Source organism: Sphaeramia orbicularis, chromosome 24 (assembly GCF_902148855.1).
Source record: "Sphaeramia orbicularis chromosome 24, fSphaOr1.1, whole genome shotgun sequence".
NCBI lineage: Eukaryota > Metazoa > Chordata > Actinopteri > Kurtiformes > Apogonidae > Sphaeramia > Sphaeramia orbicularis.
Genome location: NC_043979.1, coordinates 29714632 through 29731916, shown reverse-complemented (window position 1 = coordinate 29731916; position 17285 = coordinate 29714632). Strand labels below are relative to the sequence as shown.

Here is a 17285-nt window from a genome sequence, read left to right as displayed (position 1 = left end):
TGCAGATATCTCAATGCATTCTTCAGATAATGCCATTACGTTGTTGACAGACGGCCGGACAGACAGCCAGACAGACTGCCGGACAGACAGAGAGACAGATGGCAAAAAGATTACAATACGCCTTCAGCCTGAAGTTGGCCGAGGAGTAAAAATGAATTGGTAGCTTTATTGTTTACATTCCAAAGTTTGCCTGACTGACAACATTTCTCTTCAACTTCAAATACAAATACTGCTACTTAGTGGATTTATTTGCAGAAGATGACAACTAGTCATAAAAAATGCAGTGTTTTCAGTCTTTAGAAGATTTCAGAAATGAGTATTTGACAGAATAACCCTGCTTTTCACTCAGTTTTAATTCATCTTGGCATGTTCTCCACCACTGGACACTTTACACCACTTCTGGTTCTGATGGTGTGTGACTATCCATCTTCCTCTTGATCACCTTCAAGGAGTTTTCATTTGGGTGAAGGTTTGGGGAGTTGGAATGTTTTCTAGTTTAGCTGTATATGGGGGAGAGTCAAAAAGTCCTCAGACAAATGCTATCATTTCAAGATGCACAGTACAGCCCTAGTAATTCTACAAAGAAGGAATCTACAGATGGAAACATGTTTAGACTAATGGAGCTTATGTAGATGTATTTGTATTATATTTGTTTGACAATCTTTTGGCTGTTCTTCGTATTATCAAATTCTACCAAAAGAAAAACATTCTAGAGCATGATCGTTCATTCATTTCTGAACTACTTTATCCTCCAGAGGGTCACAGGGATACTGGAGCCTATCCCAGCTATTACAGGGTGAAGGCCAGATACACCCTGGATGCACCACAAGGCTGACGTATACAGACAAACAACTACTGGCATTCACATCTACGGTTGATTTAGAGTGACTAATTAATGTATTATCATCATTTATGATCTTTTTGCCTTATTATACATATTTTACCTGTGCTTTTTTTACCATGTACAGTATGATACATTTCTTTCTTTCTACTGTTTTCTTTCCTTGACTCAACGCAACAGAAATTCCAATATACTTGTACTGTAATGTACCTGTGCAAATGGCAATGAACTCTATTTCTATGTAAGGATGATAAAACAAAATTTAAAAAATGCACGGATCTACGCATATTGATATATTAACTAGCAGAAAGCTCATCCATAGAGGGTTAGGACTCCATTCACCACCTGACATCACAAACAAAGCCCACTGGACCTGGTGTCTCAGTGTTTAAAGCCCAGCGCGTCCAAATCCTGCTAGTCCAAATAATCATTAACCCGTTCAACTCTGGGTAAATATTTTAACAGCCTCTGTAAACTACAAGGTAAATACACAAATCAGAGATGGGGGCATAAACACACACAAACACTGTGAAAAGAGGGGGGGGGGGGGTATTGGGGCGTGCAGATTTCATTGTTCTCCAGCACGTTGAGCTTAGATGAAGTTTGAAACGATGAGGTCAGCCCTATTATGTACACACTGCATTCACACGCATTCCACCGCACACCATTATACATTCAGCTTAAACTGAAGGCTAAACCTAGTGAAAGATTGACACATTTTTACCAAACATTTGGCTTTTAAGAGCCTTGAACCTGAAATCTATTAAACCTAAGAATGGAAACCCTACTCTGGCTCTCAAGGCCATCACCTTCCATGCCAAACCCTCCCCTTCTTGGATGAGCAAAGTGCGCACAGAGGTTGCAATGTGGACTACAGATCATGACAGGCCATTTTCCTGTTTTGGGTTTAGTTTCCACCACCTGCAAGCCAGATGTTCTATGCCTGGGCATTGTGGCCTCATTTTTTCTGATTAAGAGTAAAATCATCTGGAGTGCCCTTCGAAGCAACTCAAATTTTCAGGCTTAGCTTATGTCATGTCCCAGTAGAATACATCACAAACACTACTTAAATAACAACGCAATTATCCATTATAGCTGTAAACAGGACTACAGTGACAAAAACAACTCTCTCCTCCTCACCCAAATCAAAAGAAAGTGCAGAATTACCATCAGAGCTGGTCCAACCTCTGAACTCTGCTTCTCAGAGAATACCACAGCTGTCACAGATGGATGTACAGTAAGGATGTGGACTGCAATAAAATGGTTCAGAATTTTGCAAAAAATAAAGCGTTTCTAGACAGATATGCAACCTAATCCTCCAGACAGCGGAGGAAAACTTTGGTTGTAACTCGCCTTCATTTTCCAAGAGGTGAGAAAATTGTCATGAACTTCTGACCCGATCACAAAGTACTGAGAGGTAATTATGAAACTTTTGCCATCAAAAATTACATCAGAAACTATAGCCTAGTGGACAGGAACTTTAATACAGATCTTAAAAACACTGGGATTTTGTACTGCTGGTAAAAAAAAAAAAAAAAAAAAAAAAAAAAAAAAGTAAAAATATCAGCTTGAAAAAACGTATTTTGCATTATTATGCCTGAAATATTGTCTTCTCTAATCTGTTATAACATCCAGAAATATATGAAAAACAAACTTTTTTCTTTTTTCAGTCTTTTTCATCTGTTCAAACACGTACTTGTATAAATCATTGTTTGGAGGCTTCAACACCACAGCATTCACTTCTTGAATCTTTCCGCAAAAAAGCTTTAGCAGCACCAGTTTTGTTTTGCTATATTTCTGCCCATCAACCGTATAATGTTACTTATATATTTATTCCAACCAGACAGCAAGAATTATATTTACTGTTTATATTATTTTTACAGTGTCCTCTTATAGAAAGGAGTAGCCTATTCAAGTATCTTTATCAACATGCGTGTTTGTGATTGAAGAGGTCACATAAGATTTCCTTTCTTTTCTTCTAATTGGGTTATTATTCCAATTATTAGTGGAATATATGAGTCCATGTAAACACAACTAATGATTTGGGATCAGTATCTTTCCCAACACGTGAACATGAGCAGCCAAAGGTCACTCAGCCAAACCTGCAGTTGTAGTATGTCCCATAATACAACAGCTCAGAGGAACTCTAATCAAAACCACTACAAAATGAGCGGTGCATTCAGATCCAACACGTGACAATGAGGAACTCCACATTATTAGTAAAGTATGGAATAATCTCTGGCCTTATGACAGTACATGGATCGGCAGAGCAGGACGACTGCGGGGTTCAGCCAAAATCTGCTGCCGCCTTCAGTAAATCAAGTTGGATTTATGTGTTTACCTCCCCTGGCACAATCCTGGACCTCCGTGGAACCCGTAAACACAAGCACAATGTTTTCATTATGAATCTACCAGAGCTCTTTTCTCAAATGTGCCTTATCCAACTTTTCTCACTAAAGTGACATTAATAAGGTGCAGTGAATACACCAAATTTTTTTCTTGACAGTGTAAAGGGGTCATATTTTGCTAAACCCACTTTTATTAGTCTTTGGCACATTTATTTGTGTATTTGGACCTTAACGGTTCATAAACTTTGAATTTGAACCCTCCAGGTGCTGCAAAGCTATCTTTATATTCATTCTGGCAAAAATCGAGTGGATTTCTACAACCCGTTTCAATTCCTGCTTAATTTGTTACGTCTATAACTAGTGACGTCACTGCATTTGCAAATTTAAGGTAAAGATTTCCAACAAACATTTCTCTGAGTAAGACATAATTGTCAGCAGCAGCGGTTGTAGTAAAAACTGAAAATATGTCCAAACTTCGAGCCGATTACCTAAAAAGTTCAGTTGTTGGTTGAACGGGACAGAGCAGCACAGCCATAAACCTGGAGGGGGTGGGGCGTGAAGTGGCTCATTTGGATTTAAAGGGCCAGCGCTCAAAAACGACTTTTTTCGTGTCATTACTCAGAAATATTGCTGAAGATGGACCTGTGGAGTTAAATTAATGAAGAATTCAGACCCAAGCATAGCATTTACAGTTTATGTAGACCACAGGGAAATGTTTTAAAATGTATAATTCCATTAAAAAAAGCAAAATATCACTCCTTTAAGAATTGAAGAATTAATTTAAAGCAGTCTAACTACAATGATTTTAACAATAAGTAATCTTAACAAAAATACACAACAATGAAGAGTATAATAAAATAATGTTACAACTTTATTTTATAAGTTTTTATGAATCAATGTTATCACTTCAGTACACTCATGCGTTTCTAACTTTGTTTTATGTTCCTTATGTTTGTGCGTTATCTGTGTTTATCTGTTCTGTAATTTTTCTTTCTCTGTGCACTTTCTAATAAAATGTGTTACTGACTTTTACTTTTATACATTACAATAACACTGCTGTAAATATTATAGAGACAAATGTGAAACTGGTAAACATGCCACACATAGACCTATTCGAACAGAAAAGTAGCTGGTGGAAAAAAACTAAAAAAGAAACTGAAGCAAAAACACTATCAAAATAACTCTCTGTGAACTTTATATTTTCAGAGTTTGTTTTCCTTTTCAGAAGGCTTCTATCATTATAAAATTCCAGCCATACACAGTTACACAACTCACACATTCCCTTTTATTAACTGGCCTTTTTAAAGCTTCTCAAGCAGGAAAGCCACATCCCTGTGTCGGTGTCTTAACATAACCACTCCTGAACAGCCGCATTACCAGAGACATCAACATGGCCACAAGATTATCCGTTTGGTTTGTTGAGGCTCAGTGGAGCATTACAGCCAAGGAGCAGAACTCAAACTGACAGTGAAATCACAGAGACTGTCAATTACAGCTCACTTAATGAATCAATTTCAAGGCTGGGAAAAAAACCAAAAAGCCTGTTGACTTTAAAGGCAGATTTTTCTCTGTGAATCACCTCTTCACACCCTGGCACATCAATAATGTGTGTTACGACACAGAAGGAGACAACACTCCTCGTTTCGTCTTTATCACACAAAATGAGGCCTGTGTTCAAAGTCAGCTTGTTGTGTTATGAACCGTGGGGAGAATACGTCGCATTTGATCAAAAAAGAAAACTTACTCCAAACAGATGACGGCTTTCTCGACTTGAAGCAGCAAGTTTCCTTTAGATCAGAGCAGCAGCTTCATCCAGCAGTGATGAACAATGACCAGGATATGTCGTCCTTTAATCCCGTTCCCCAGTTTCCCTTACTTGTGCGACTGTCGTCAGTGGTTGATTCCCTACAGCGGCACACAAGAAAAGCAGCAGCCCGTTAAGGAAATCACATATATGACCTATGGGGATGCTACACAAAAGAATTTCTCACAATCGAATTGAAACGTCACTAGAAAGTCAAACCTCAAGAATAGATTTTGTCCTTTATTTCAGGAGCCTCTTAGCTTACCTCATTATACTAAAGCTCTGTGAGTACATTAGCCAGTGATTCAATTCAACGGCATACTCTATTTTTTAAGCAGTCTCCTTTTTTTTAGTGGCACAAAGTGACTCGTACAGGCTGACTGACAATTTGGGCTCACAAAATGAGTGAAATCCTTAAATGATGAATGCAAAAACAACTAACAGAACCAGTGCACTGCTAGCCTAGCCAGCCATCTGTCTTTCTCGATGAGAAATTCATCTGGTTGAATCCAAATATGAAGGCGGGACTAACAGGCGCCGAGTAACCAATCGTAGATAAGACGGACGTGACGCTTTTGTCAGAGAAACTTAAGAATACAGGGTGTAATGTGTAATTCAAACCTTATTTTTGAATCAAACAACAGACAACAGTTGTAGAGATTTGCAAACTTGGAACCGACAAAAAGAAGTCGGTGCATGTGACGCATTGCGAAACATCTGCCCCCAAGACTTGTGACTGGTCCGGTAAAAAATGGATCGGGCATATTCACAGCGAATGGACCAGTTCCAGACTGTTTTTTCAGTAGTGAATATACTGACAAAACCTGATGGCTAGCCAGGCTAGTGCACTGCCAGCTTCTGTGACTATTCAAATAGAATAGCTTCATTACAATCTAAAAGGTACAAAATATAGATGTTCTTTTCCAAAACTGAAATAATGACAACTTATAAGACAAGAAAAGATAATAATACAATACAATGAAATTTGGGTGCACCTCCATAAAAGATAATCCAAAAACCACTTGTGAAATAAATGACATTGCTCTTGTTTAATATATTTTTTGCCAAACTAATTCACATATGAAATAACAGACTTCTATCTGAGGGTAGGACAGCCTCATGAGGATGGTCAAATATTCCACAGGGCTGTGTGTGATACAGAAAATGAATCATGATCCTCAGTAAATGGATTGTACTTGCACACTTTAATTATTTTAACTGAAGTATGTGGAATTAGAGTAAGAGGTTTGTATTAAACTAAACTTGAATGAGATTTTGTCTCTACTAGACCTGTGCTTCTCAAGTTTCAGACTGGGACTCAAAATGGGCCACAGTGGAGGAATCTTTACCGCAATGTTATGACTGTTAGAGGCACGGGAGTTCTGATTGCTTAATGACAAGCTATTTATTATTTTTATTATTATCACCACTGGTTTGCCACTTGTTACTGCGAGTACTTTCCAATGTGCAATGATGTTTTTTTTTTTCACTACTATTTTTACCCTCGGCCAAACTGGCCGTAGGGTATTGTCATCAGTTGGTCGTCCGTCCGTCTGTCCAAAAACTTTGCCACGCACTGATAAGTCAGGCCAAGGGTTTTCAAGTGTGCACACATTATGTTTTATTGTTACGCTATTGTACTGCTTTTTTTTCTTGTGTATGCTTAGTCTTGTGCTACTTTTGGAACCTCAATTTCCTAAGGACTGTGCCCAAGGGATCAATAAAGGTCTGTCTAATCTAAGATAAGATAAGTAACGTAGCAGGGCTATGTGGCTAATAAAAAAAAATGTTTTACTTAATTGTCCAGTTGATGAACAATATTAAGTCATACGTACATTACGACAGGAGGGGACAACGGTGTGTGAATGGATTTACCCCTCCCACTTGTGGTAGTTTTCTGATATTTTTTATCCAGTGCAAATTGGCCATTAATATTGCCGACGTCCCGTGGTAAAATGGCATTACCCCACGTGGCCATGTAAAACTAATTCAGTCCGAATAGTGCTTATGACACACCGCCTAAGTCTGCATTGCTCTGCCATTGTCTTGTAATGGCAGAGTCTCATCTAACCATGTTGCTAACAACGTAAATTATTACCTCCGCCAAGGAGGTTATGTTTTTGCCAGGGTTTGTCTGTCTGTCTGTCTGTCTGTCTGTCTGTCTGTCTGTCTGTCTGTCTGTCTGTCTGTCCGTTAGTGTGCAACATAACTCAAAAAGTTATGGACAGATTTGGATGAAATTTTCAGGGTTTGTTGGAAATGGGATAAGGAAGAAATTATTATATTTTGGTGGTGATCGGAGGTGGGGGGGCCCACGGGGGGGGGCCACGTTTGTCTGTCCGTTAGTGTGCAACATAACTCAAAAAGTTATGGACAGATTTGGATGAAATTTTCAGGGTTTGTTGGAAATGGGATAAGGAAGAAATGATTAAATTTTGGTGGTGGTCGGGGGGCCCACGGGGGGGGCCACTGATCAGCCTTGGCGGAGGTCTGTGCTCTCCGAGTGCTTCTAGTTTTGAAAATGAATCTAATTGAACCATATAAATTATAAACTAACTAGTTCATGCACATGTCTGTTCACACCTGCGTACAAAACGCACAACAGAAGACAACACAGACCTGAACCAGCAGCCTCTGAAACCACGACACTAAGCCAAATAAAAGGAGATAAGCTGAGTATAAACAGTACCGGCAACTGTTTGTCAGTGTTGGATATTTAGTTTTACAATGAAGGGAAAAGCTAGAAAACAGTTACGTTACATCAGTTATGACGTCAACAGTTGTGCAAATCTATGTGTTTATTACAAAGACAGAAACTGGTCTGTGTTTACTTTGAAAGCAGACCTGCTAACTCTACCGCCACTCGTCAATTTTCTCACAACACTGACTGAACACAATACATCCATGAGACGAGGTAGGATGGCAAAAAAACACACATAGGCAGAAATGATAGTTAATTACCATGGCAACAGGGATGCTCTATAGCTATCTGTTACTGTGCCTGTGCAAAATGAGGAATAACTCAGGAATAATATCCCTGGTGGTGCACCGTTGTCTATATCATTAATGGGAAACATATCGTCCACACATATCGTGTTTCAAATTAGTTTCATGCCATGATATATTGTTTGTGTTGTGTTGCAAATTCTGCTCTTTGCTGCAACATTTGTTTGGGCGTTTTGCATTCTTCCACACAGCATGACTGCAAGAAAAAAATATAGCACGAAGGCAACACAAGCAAACTTGGATATGGCACAGAGCAGGGCTTCGACAATTACACAATCGACTCACTGTCAACTATTATTACCAAAATGACTACTTTGATAATCAATAATGAGCTTGAATATAAATTTAGGGGGGAAAAAAAGTCGTAATTCTATAATCAACCTTCTGAAATATGTATATTTTGTGGATTCTTTCTGCCTCTCTGAACATCTTTGGTTGTGGACCAAACACAGCATCTTCGACGTTGGGGAAACACTTGGTCCAAACAATTAATCGACTAAATGAAAAAAAAGATTTACAGACAAGAAAAATAATTCTTAGTTTGCCGCCCTCATCATATACAAAATAACGTATACAACAATAAAAGACTGGGGTTTCTACCAGGCACTCCAACATTCCAGGGTGAAGAAACAGCTTATCAAACACCGATTCTACTACAGTTAATAGCTCCAATGATGGTGAATTCAATCTGTTTTCCAACCCTTAAGCAATAAAACACTTCAAGTGAAAGAACTGTGTAATTTCTTGACAAACAGCTTCCATAAATTTCAGGTTATAGCTCTGCATGCATGCTTATTTTCCCAAAAATGGCACAGAAACGACAGCACCAATTAACAAATCCAGCAGGGTCAGAAAAGCACTTCTACCAGTAATACCAGCCTAGGCAGCCAACAGTAGCAATATCCTTTTAGTCATCCAGCAAGACAGAAATCTGAGAGCTCTGTCTGCTTGGAAACAGATGGCAAGGCAGTTGGTGGGAATTTCAGCAATGCTCCCATACATGTTTTGGGGATAAGATTTACACTTCTTGTGCTCATTCACATTCATACAATGTCATAGCGGAGGCAAAGAGGGAGGGGAAAGAACATCCTGAAAACAGAATGCAGCTCACACATAAATAATGTTTGAAGCAGGATAATAAACCAAAGCTGCAAATGATTTCTGAAATCTAGACAAGTCTCCAGTGGTTGTTCTTCAGGTGAAATAAAGATCACAACAAATTCGCAGAGTCACACTCAATTTTAAATAAATATATTCGCAAAAGAAAAAGTTGCTGACTTTCACAGGACACAAAGTGTTTTGGAAATACTGGAAGTGTATACCTTGACAATGTAGGAAAAGCAATGTTATATTCTTCATGTTTAGTTTCCTAACAGTTACTGTATAATGAGATTACTGCAACGACTTACACTTTACAACACAGGTGTCAAATATGCGGCCCAGGAGCCAAAACCGGCCCGCTAAAGGGTCCAATCCGGCCCGTGGGATGAATTTGTGAAATGCAAAAATGACACCAACGATATTAATATATTAACAATCAATTATGTTCAAATCATTTTAGGTCAATTCAATCTTAAGTGGGTCAGACCAGTAAACTATTATCATAATAACCTATAAATAATGAAATGAATTTTCCTCTTTTAGTGTAAAAAAAAAAGTAAAATTACACTAAAATGTTTACATTTACAGACTAGCCTTTTGCAAAAAATTAATAACCCAAAATGTATGTGGAATTTTACCAATATTCTGCCTGTTACTAAATGTTTTGTGTATTTGTAGATCACTGTGTTCTGTAAGTTATGATGCATATGTATAAATGATAAACTAAAGCATAATATTGTTAACATTGCACTTATTTTTCTTAAGAATTTTCAGGTTGTTCATTATCGTTCATGTTATGTTTAAGTACAGTTTGTAGATGTAAACATTTTCATTACGGGGGAAAACATTGACAAAACTTTGGAGTCGACATTATTTATAAGTTCTTATCCTACTATTTATATTATTTTACTGGTCCGACCCAGTTTATACCATATTAGGCTGTATGTGGCCCTGAAGTAAAATGAGTTTGACACCCCTGCTTTACAAGCATGTCTTAGCATCTTTAGACCTGAAAGGAGCTTTACTTGAGGAAATCATACCAAGATTATAGCAACTGTAAAATACTATACTTAAATATACCGGGAGTGTGTTTACAGCAGGGCTAATAATGGATGACGGCTGAGCGTTAACACAATGTTCAACCTAATATCATGATGCCGACCTGTTGCTATAAGTACTTATTTAGCACTGTGTTTAAGGCAATGTAATCTAAGACAATGACTTTTTTCTGATTAGGTAATAAAAGGCCATAAAAGACAAAACAAAGGTTACTATAAAACTGCGAGGAAAGAATGCTGTTGTTCCAGATGAAAGACAGAAGATAACCCTTTAGAGCCTAAAACTCAGGATTTCTGTTTTATATTCTACAACATCCTAAATGTCAAAAGATATGACTATGACCAAATCATCAGTTAAATCTACTTCAGTTTACTGCATATTTTTGCACAGACTAACTAAAACATTCTCCTACTAATATTTCTGAAGGTGCACTCATCACCCTAAAATGGGTTCACACTTTAACCATTCATCATGGCTTGTTAAAACTGTCACTCTACAGACTTTAAGCATTGTTCTCTTGACACCTAGGCTGTTCTTTCTCTCCATCTGTACAGCATGTCCTGTCTGTTTATTTCTGCATGGATTAGTCTGCCTAGTCATTGTTTTGTGGTGTTTTTATAGATTTTTTGCTCATCTGTTACAAACTGAAATAATCCGTATTGCTTTCATGGCCCATAATCCACCCTTGCAGTCCAAATTAAGTTAATTTATTATGCAGAAATGGGAAGACAGACAAATGTACAGAGATTTGATGATGAAAAATGTAGCTTGTAAGTATCATCACTTCTCCCTCATACCATCTCTGGCTGCTTTGAAAAGCCCTGACATGACACAGTGAAAACCTCAACAGGCTTTCCCTTTCACCCTCTGCAATAAAAAAAAAAAAAAAACAGATGAAAAAAAAACATACAATTTCACCAATCAGAGAAAACACCGCAACAGCTGTTTCTTGAGTGAAAACAATATGCTTGTTTGCCCCAAAATACATCAAAGCACATAAACTGAAGTTTTCTTACTTCACTGCTCAGCTGTTTATGATATAAAATATTTAAAACTACTTTAGAAAAGAGCAAGATCCACCAAAATATCTGCTGAATTACAAGAAAGGTCAAGACCTTGCAGTATTAACTTAAGAGCAGTAACTGTTTGATTCACCGGCCTCATGAATTAAGATTCATACCTTAATATTTTCAGTATTCTACATTAAGGCACATGATCATTTATATATCAATTAATTAAAGCAGTCCAATGACTCTGAACTTTGTGAGCTATCAAAACTCATATGAGAAACACATGACAGTACATATACAGCACTGGAAAAAAACATAGGAGATCACTGCAAAATGATCACTTTCTCTGATTTTTCCATTTGTAGGTATGTGTTTTGAGTAAAATGAGCATTTCTCCCAAATTTTAAATATAAATATTGTTATTTAGAGCATGTATTTGCAGAACACGACACATGGTCAAAATAACAAAAAAAATGCAGTTTTCTCAGACCTCAAATAATGTAAAGAAAACCAGTTCATATTCATTTCTAAACAATACAATACTAATGTTGTAACTTGTGAAAGGTTCAGACATCAATATTTGGTGGAATAACCCTGATTTTCAATGACAGCTTTCACATGTCTTGGCTCTCCACCATTGCTGTTGGATGACTTTATGCAGCTCCTGGCAGAGAAATTCAAGAAGCTCAGCACTGTCCCATGGCTGTGACCATCCATCTTCCCCCAGAAGTTTTCAAAGTGGGTTCAGGTCTGGAGATTGGGCTGGCCATGACAGGGTCTTCATCTGGTGGTCCATCATCCACACGTTTTTTGACCTAGCTGAGGCCAGGAGCATTGTCCTGATGGAAGAACCAGTCCTCAGAGTTTGGGAACATTGTCAGAGCAGAAGTCCAGTAATTACCTCTGCCAAGGAGGTTATGTTTTTGTCGGCGTTGGTTTGTCTGTCTGTCTGTTTGTTTGTGTGCAAGATAACTGAAAAAGTTATGGACGGATTTGGATGAAAATTTCAGGAAATGTTGATACTGGCACAAGGAACAAATGATTAAATTTTGGTGGTGATCGGGGGTGGGGGGGGTCACAGGGGCCCACTGATCTGCCTTGGCGGAGGGCTGCACTCTCCAAGTGCTTCTAGTTTTCAATAGTTATTTTTTGATTCCAATTACTTTTGTGGTACTAACAGCACTGTTTTTGCCTATTGTAAGAAGATAGTGATGGCCACAGTAATGGTTTTTATACATCTCCCTCTTAAATAAGACATGGATCAGGTGTTTATTTTGTAGAATAAGGTGTACTTGTGTTGGAATTCACAAACATGGGAATAGAATAGCCGTCATACATGCACACATGCTGATTTCAGAACAAATTGCAGTGGTCTCTTAATTTTTTCCCGAGCTGTATATATACATTTAGCAGCATCCATTCAACACCAGCATCCATGTGACCCACCTCAGTACCTAAACACTGCAAAACCCAAACTTACGTCCTTCCTGCATTAGAAACAAAGGTGTGAATATTCACTGGTCTCACAATTCAATTATGATGTCAGCTTTGCGATACATATTGGCATCTCGAAACTTTCACACCTCTTTCTGAATACATTCACACAAAATAAAAATCCGTTTGGTGATGAAACAGGTTAACAAGTTGGCTTAGAACCTAATTTAATTTTGTCTGACAGTACGGTGTCATATTTTAAATGTCGATTTTGTCACTTGGAATGAAACTCTGCAGTGGCAGCTTACTGAAATAAAACAGAATAAAAAAGTGCACAGTTCTTCATAATTAAAGTAAAACAAAAAGTAATGACTGAGCATGTTAACATTATATTATATTTAAAATTAAGTGTCATGACCACAGATGCATTCTGGGTAAAAAAACAAACACCAGTAATCACAGACCATAACACCGGTACTCTGTCTCCTCTTTCTTGTACTCTGTATACAGGTCTGATGAATTTACCATATCTTGATTATAAAGTGAGTTATGCTTTTAATAAGTTATGGTAATTAGCTTTCAGCATTTTGTCTTGCCACTCTGTTATCTCACAAGTAACACCCTGGAGTGACTCCGCTGTTGCAATTAAAGTCAGCAATGATCCATTTAACAGATCATCTTTATGCTGACTCTTGTTACATTCATGTTGTATTAAAAACTTGCCCAGCATTCATGTAAGAAGGATAACTTTAAGTTCAGTAAAAAGAGAAAATACTGATTTGTCAGGGCCTGGTAGTTTTATTAAATCATTCTGCACTGCAGGGTAATCTATTCTCTGCTAAAGAGAATTTCTTGCTCTGGTGTTTCTCAAGAGACAGCCCACCCCAAAACCTTAAACAGAAGAAGCTCACATTCCAATCTCCAGTATGCAGACAGAGGGACAGAGAGAGAAACACATGAAAAAGGAAAAACAGAAATGAAAAAAGACGAGCAAGAGGGAGGAGGAGGATAGGAGAAAGAAAGATAAGGTGAGGGACAGAAATGATGAGAATGTCAGGGTCCTGGCATGCCTTTCACAACAGGAAGGAAGGAAAATGAGAGGAAAAAGCACCATCAGTGATGAGAAAAGGGAGGGTGGAATCGTGGGAGGTGAAGAGAAAAGATGTAGTGGAATGAGTGAGACAGAGTGAAGAACGAGGCTCAGATACAAGAGAATAGCGAGGTGGAGGTAGGAGGTCCCAAACAGGTAAGATCTCATTTGCAGCTCCTGTCAAGTGTAGACACTAAACGTGCAAGCTGGAGGCTACGAGACTGAAATGTCCTCTTTTTACTGACTTTGCATTTGCCAGTTTTTGCTCTGTGTGGAATGCCAAAACCTTTGCTACTCCAGACAGTTCCTAACAGCATATTAGAGGCTTTTTGTAAGTGTAAGACTGACCACTTGGGCCGTCATGATACTAAACTTTTAGCAGATGACTACTTGTCACACAGTTAAACATAATGAACGATTTCTTTTTTCATTTTATGCCAGTAATATCTATAGCTTACATAAACCTAACAATAGGTTAATAATAAGCATACAGTCCACTTAATGAAGAAGGGGAATCATGTATTTTCAGTTCTTTGCCATTCTAATTGTCTTGCTAGAGAAAAACACACGCACAAGATGTGACATGTATGATTTCAATGTACAAATCTTATTGCTGAAATATAAAAAGAAATAACTGATAATGACAGGTATAAATAGGAGTTAAAGGCCTTGATATGAATGTAGCTCAACAAGACCACATCATTAATACAGCTCAAGTAAACTCTCAAACAGTGCAAAATAATGTGGAGATAATGGATAATATGAAATGTCTGTCGGTTTCACGCAGCTGTTTATAGAGACAGTTAAAATTATGCAAAATGATTGCTCAAACAGATGCAATAAGATGATTATGTAAAAACTGTGACAAAGCTGCTGACCACATCAGGGTGACGAGATACTCTATGCAGCTTTAAACTTAAAGATGTTTTCATGCAGTCATTAAGACAAAAATGACAACCCTGAGAAGAGCCGAATTTGCTCACAATTAAAAGATTTAAACCTCTTTAGAAGATATATCTGTGTAAAACTCCAGCTGTTTAATCCATGAACACCTATACACAGATGGTTCAAGCATTTTGATAATCTTTCACCAGCCTATCAGCAACCTTAACATTTTTCTTCTCTCCCGCATGCCCCCTAATTCAGCAGCTTCATGTGTTACAGAACATGTGCGCTTCCACCTACACACTCAATTTCAATAGCCTACTTAATATTGTAAATGCGACACAGCCTCCAGATATGCTCAGCCTTGGCATTCAGAGGGACCAACAGGGGAGGGTTGATGGCATGACATGTTCAACTGCTAATACATGAGAGTTTTGGGGGATATTGACGCAGTGGCTGCAGCAGCCAAAGCAAAAGGGACAAAAGCAGGCTGTAATTCTGTCTCTGGAGAAATACATCTCTGCTGCTGTGTTTCAAGTTGAGACTTTGACCCACCCCAACTACCCAGTGACGATCTCCTTGACAGGTCTTTTAAGACTTGTCAAAGGAAGTGACTGTGTTTTTTGGCGTGTATGCAAGCCCCCTGGAGGCTGCAGCTAGTAGCCTGAGGACAGACTCCACAGGTGGAGATGGCAGCAACAACAGAGGACAGCGGAGCCACAGGGGGGTTCACTTGTAATGCAAAATCCCTCTCAGGGTGTCATTAGGGAACACATGCAAGGACCCACATCTGCATACAAGAAAACTTTCAAAAGTGCTTCAGTTAACCAAAGCATGATATGGTGTTCACAGTGCTGTATTTGGAAAAAAAAAAGGGATCTCTTTTCATTTAATCTTCGTTTCATTACTTAAACGTAGCAGTGTTACATCACTACTAAAATATAACCAGACTACATTGACGGCCATTTTGATTAATGAGGATGGTTTTGACAGAGCACTAACTGAGTGAAGAAATGCTCCAGTGTGATGACTGGCTGGAAGTTGGAATGTGTGTTTGCATGTAATATAAGATGTACTAACATGTGAAGATCACTTCAGCCTGATTGTAGAGAAATCAAACAAATTCCCTCTGTTAAACAAAAATCACCTATCTGAAAGATCTTTAAAAAGAGAAAAAAAAAAAACCTTGATCAAGTACAACAGATGACCAAAAAAGGACAGAAAAGCATGAGGGGGAAAAATGCATCATAACCTGCATGAGCTCATTGAAAGAGATGAAATACGACCAGAAATTCCTGATAACATTCAACACATCACGTCCATACAACTGGTGAATCATTCACAAGTAAAAGACATGCAAGCAGGAGGTTGAGGGAGACAGGAAACCACAAGAGCGGCTGCAGCTAGCCATCCTAAATACACAGCAGTCACAGAGGGACTAAAGCAAACAACAATTACCTTTATCTGATGCTCATTTTCAAATGTTTCCTGTCTCTTCGGGAGCAAGACAGAATCGCAGCATAAATATTAATTCTGGGTTGTGTTGAAAAACAGATATGGAGCAGTTAACTGACCGATGGCTAAACAAATGAACTCCAGAGCTGACATGAGATGAAAGTCGTTTCAGTTCAGTTAGCCGATTATAATATTAGCTTAAACTAAGCATTGAATTAGCCGTGATACATCATTCATTACCTGGCGGTTAGCTAAACTTTTCAGCGTCTCTCCGAAGCGACACTGGAATCACATTTACGTTTCTAATTTATAAATTTACGACCTCATGGAAACATAGATGTGCTGAATATCCCATCAATAAAACGACTAGTGGTTACCAAACCCTGTCCGTGTTATTGACGCCCGTGTATCAACGTGAAGACTCACCTTTATTAATGTCCACCTTGTTGGCGTTTGTGATAGAAATAAATGGTGCGTTCGCGGATCAGTCACTGGAAAATACAAACCGACGCCGCCGTTAGATACGAGCTGAAGCCGCTGTAGAAAAAAAAAAAAAAAAGAAAAACTTGCAGCGGAAAACTCATGGGCTTTCCACCGTTAGTGTGTGTTTTCGTCCGTGCAGGGAGCCGACTGACCGCCTCTCGGTTTGTTCGTAGCAGAAGTTCAGCCAAAGTTGCAGCGGTTCGCTCCGCCTCACAACGACGATGAGGTCACCGCCTCACTCAAACGCCGCTCGGTTCTACTCTCGCGATATAAACCACGGACGATTGGGGAGTACAATAGAGACTCTCGCGATAGCACGAAGTGGCGAAAGTGGCAAGCGGTGCTGGCGAGAGGATGGGAGAGAGAGGGAGAGCGTTGCTCTGGCAACAGAATCGGACAGGCTTTTCTCCTAAAGCAACTAGTGTTTGTGAGGCAGGTTTGAGTGTTGATAGCAGTACAAATGATGAAACCTCTGTAGCTGATGTTGTATCACCTATTGCTCGTGCATACACAGGTGCAGAAAAAACTTGAGTGAAAGTTGACCACTCCCTGTCAAAATTCTGAGGAGTTTTATTACCCTTTCTAGGAGGGCAATTTTATATTTTATTTTATATTCATTTATTCATTTATTTGCTTTTTTCAACTATATTATATACACATAGGCTACATACACACAACATACAGGGGTTGGACAAAATAATGGAAACACCTTCACCTCAAGATGATAATGCCCCAATCCATACAGCTAGAATTGTTAAAGAATGGCATG

The 17285-nt window shown here is 38.6% G+C and overlaps 1 protein-coding gene across 1 annotated transcript in view; it reads right to left on the bottom strand.

Annotated features, from left to right (window-relative positions):
* sipa1l1 (signal-induced proliferation-associated 1 like 1) overlaps nt 1–16694 on the bottom strand; it is a 121369-nt gene extending 104675 nt beyond the window's left edge. Inside the window, 2 exon segments of the mRNA XM_030128224.1 lie at nt 4934–5094; nt 16460–16694. The gene's annotated coding sequence lies outside the window, so the exon portion shown is untranslated.
* Nucleotides 16695–17285: the final 591 nt, after the last annotated feature.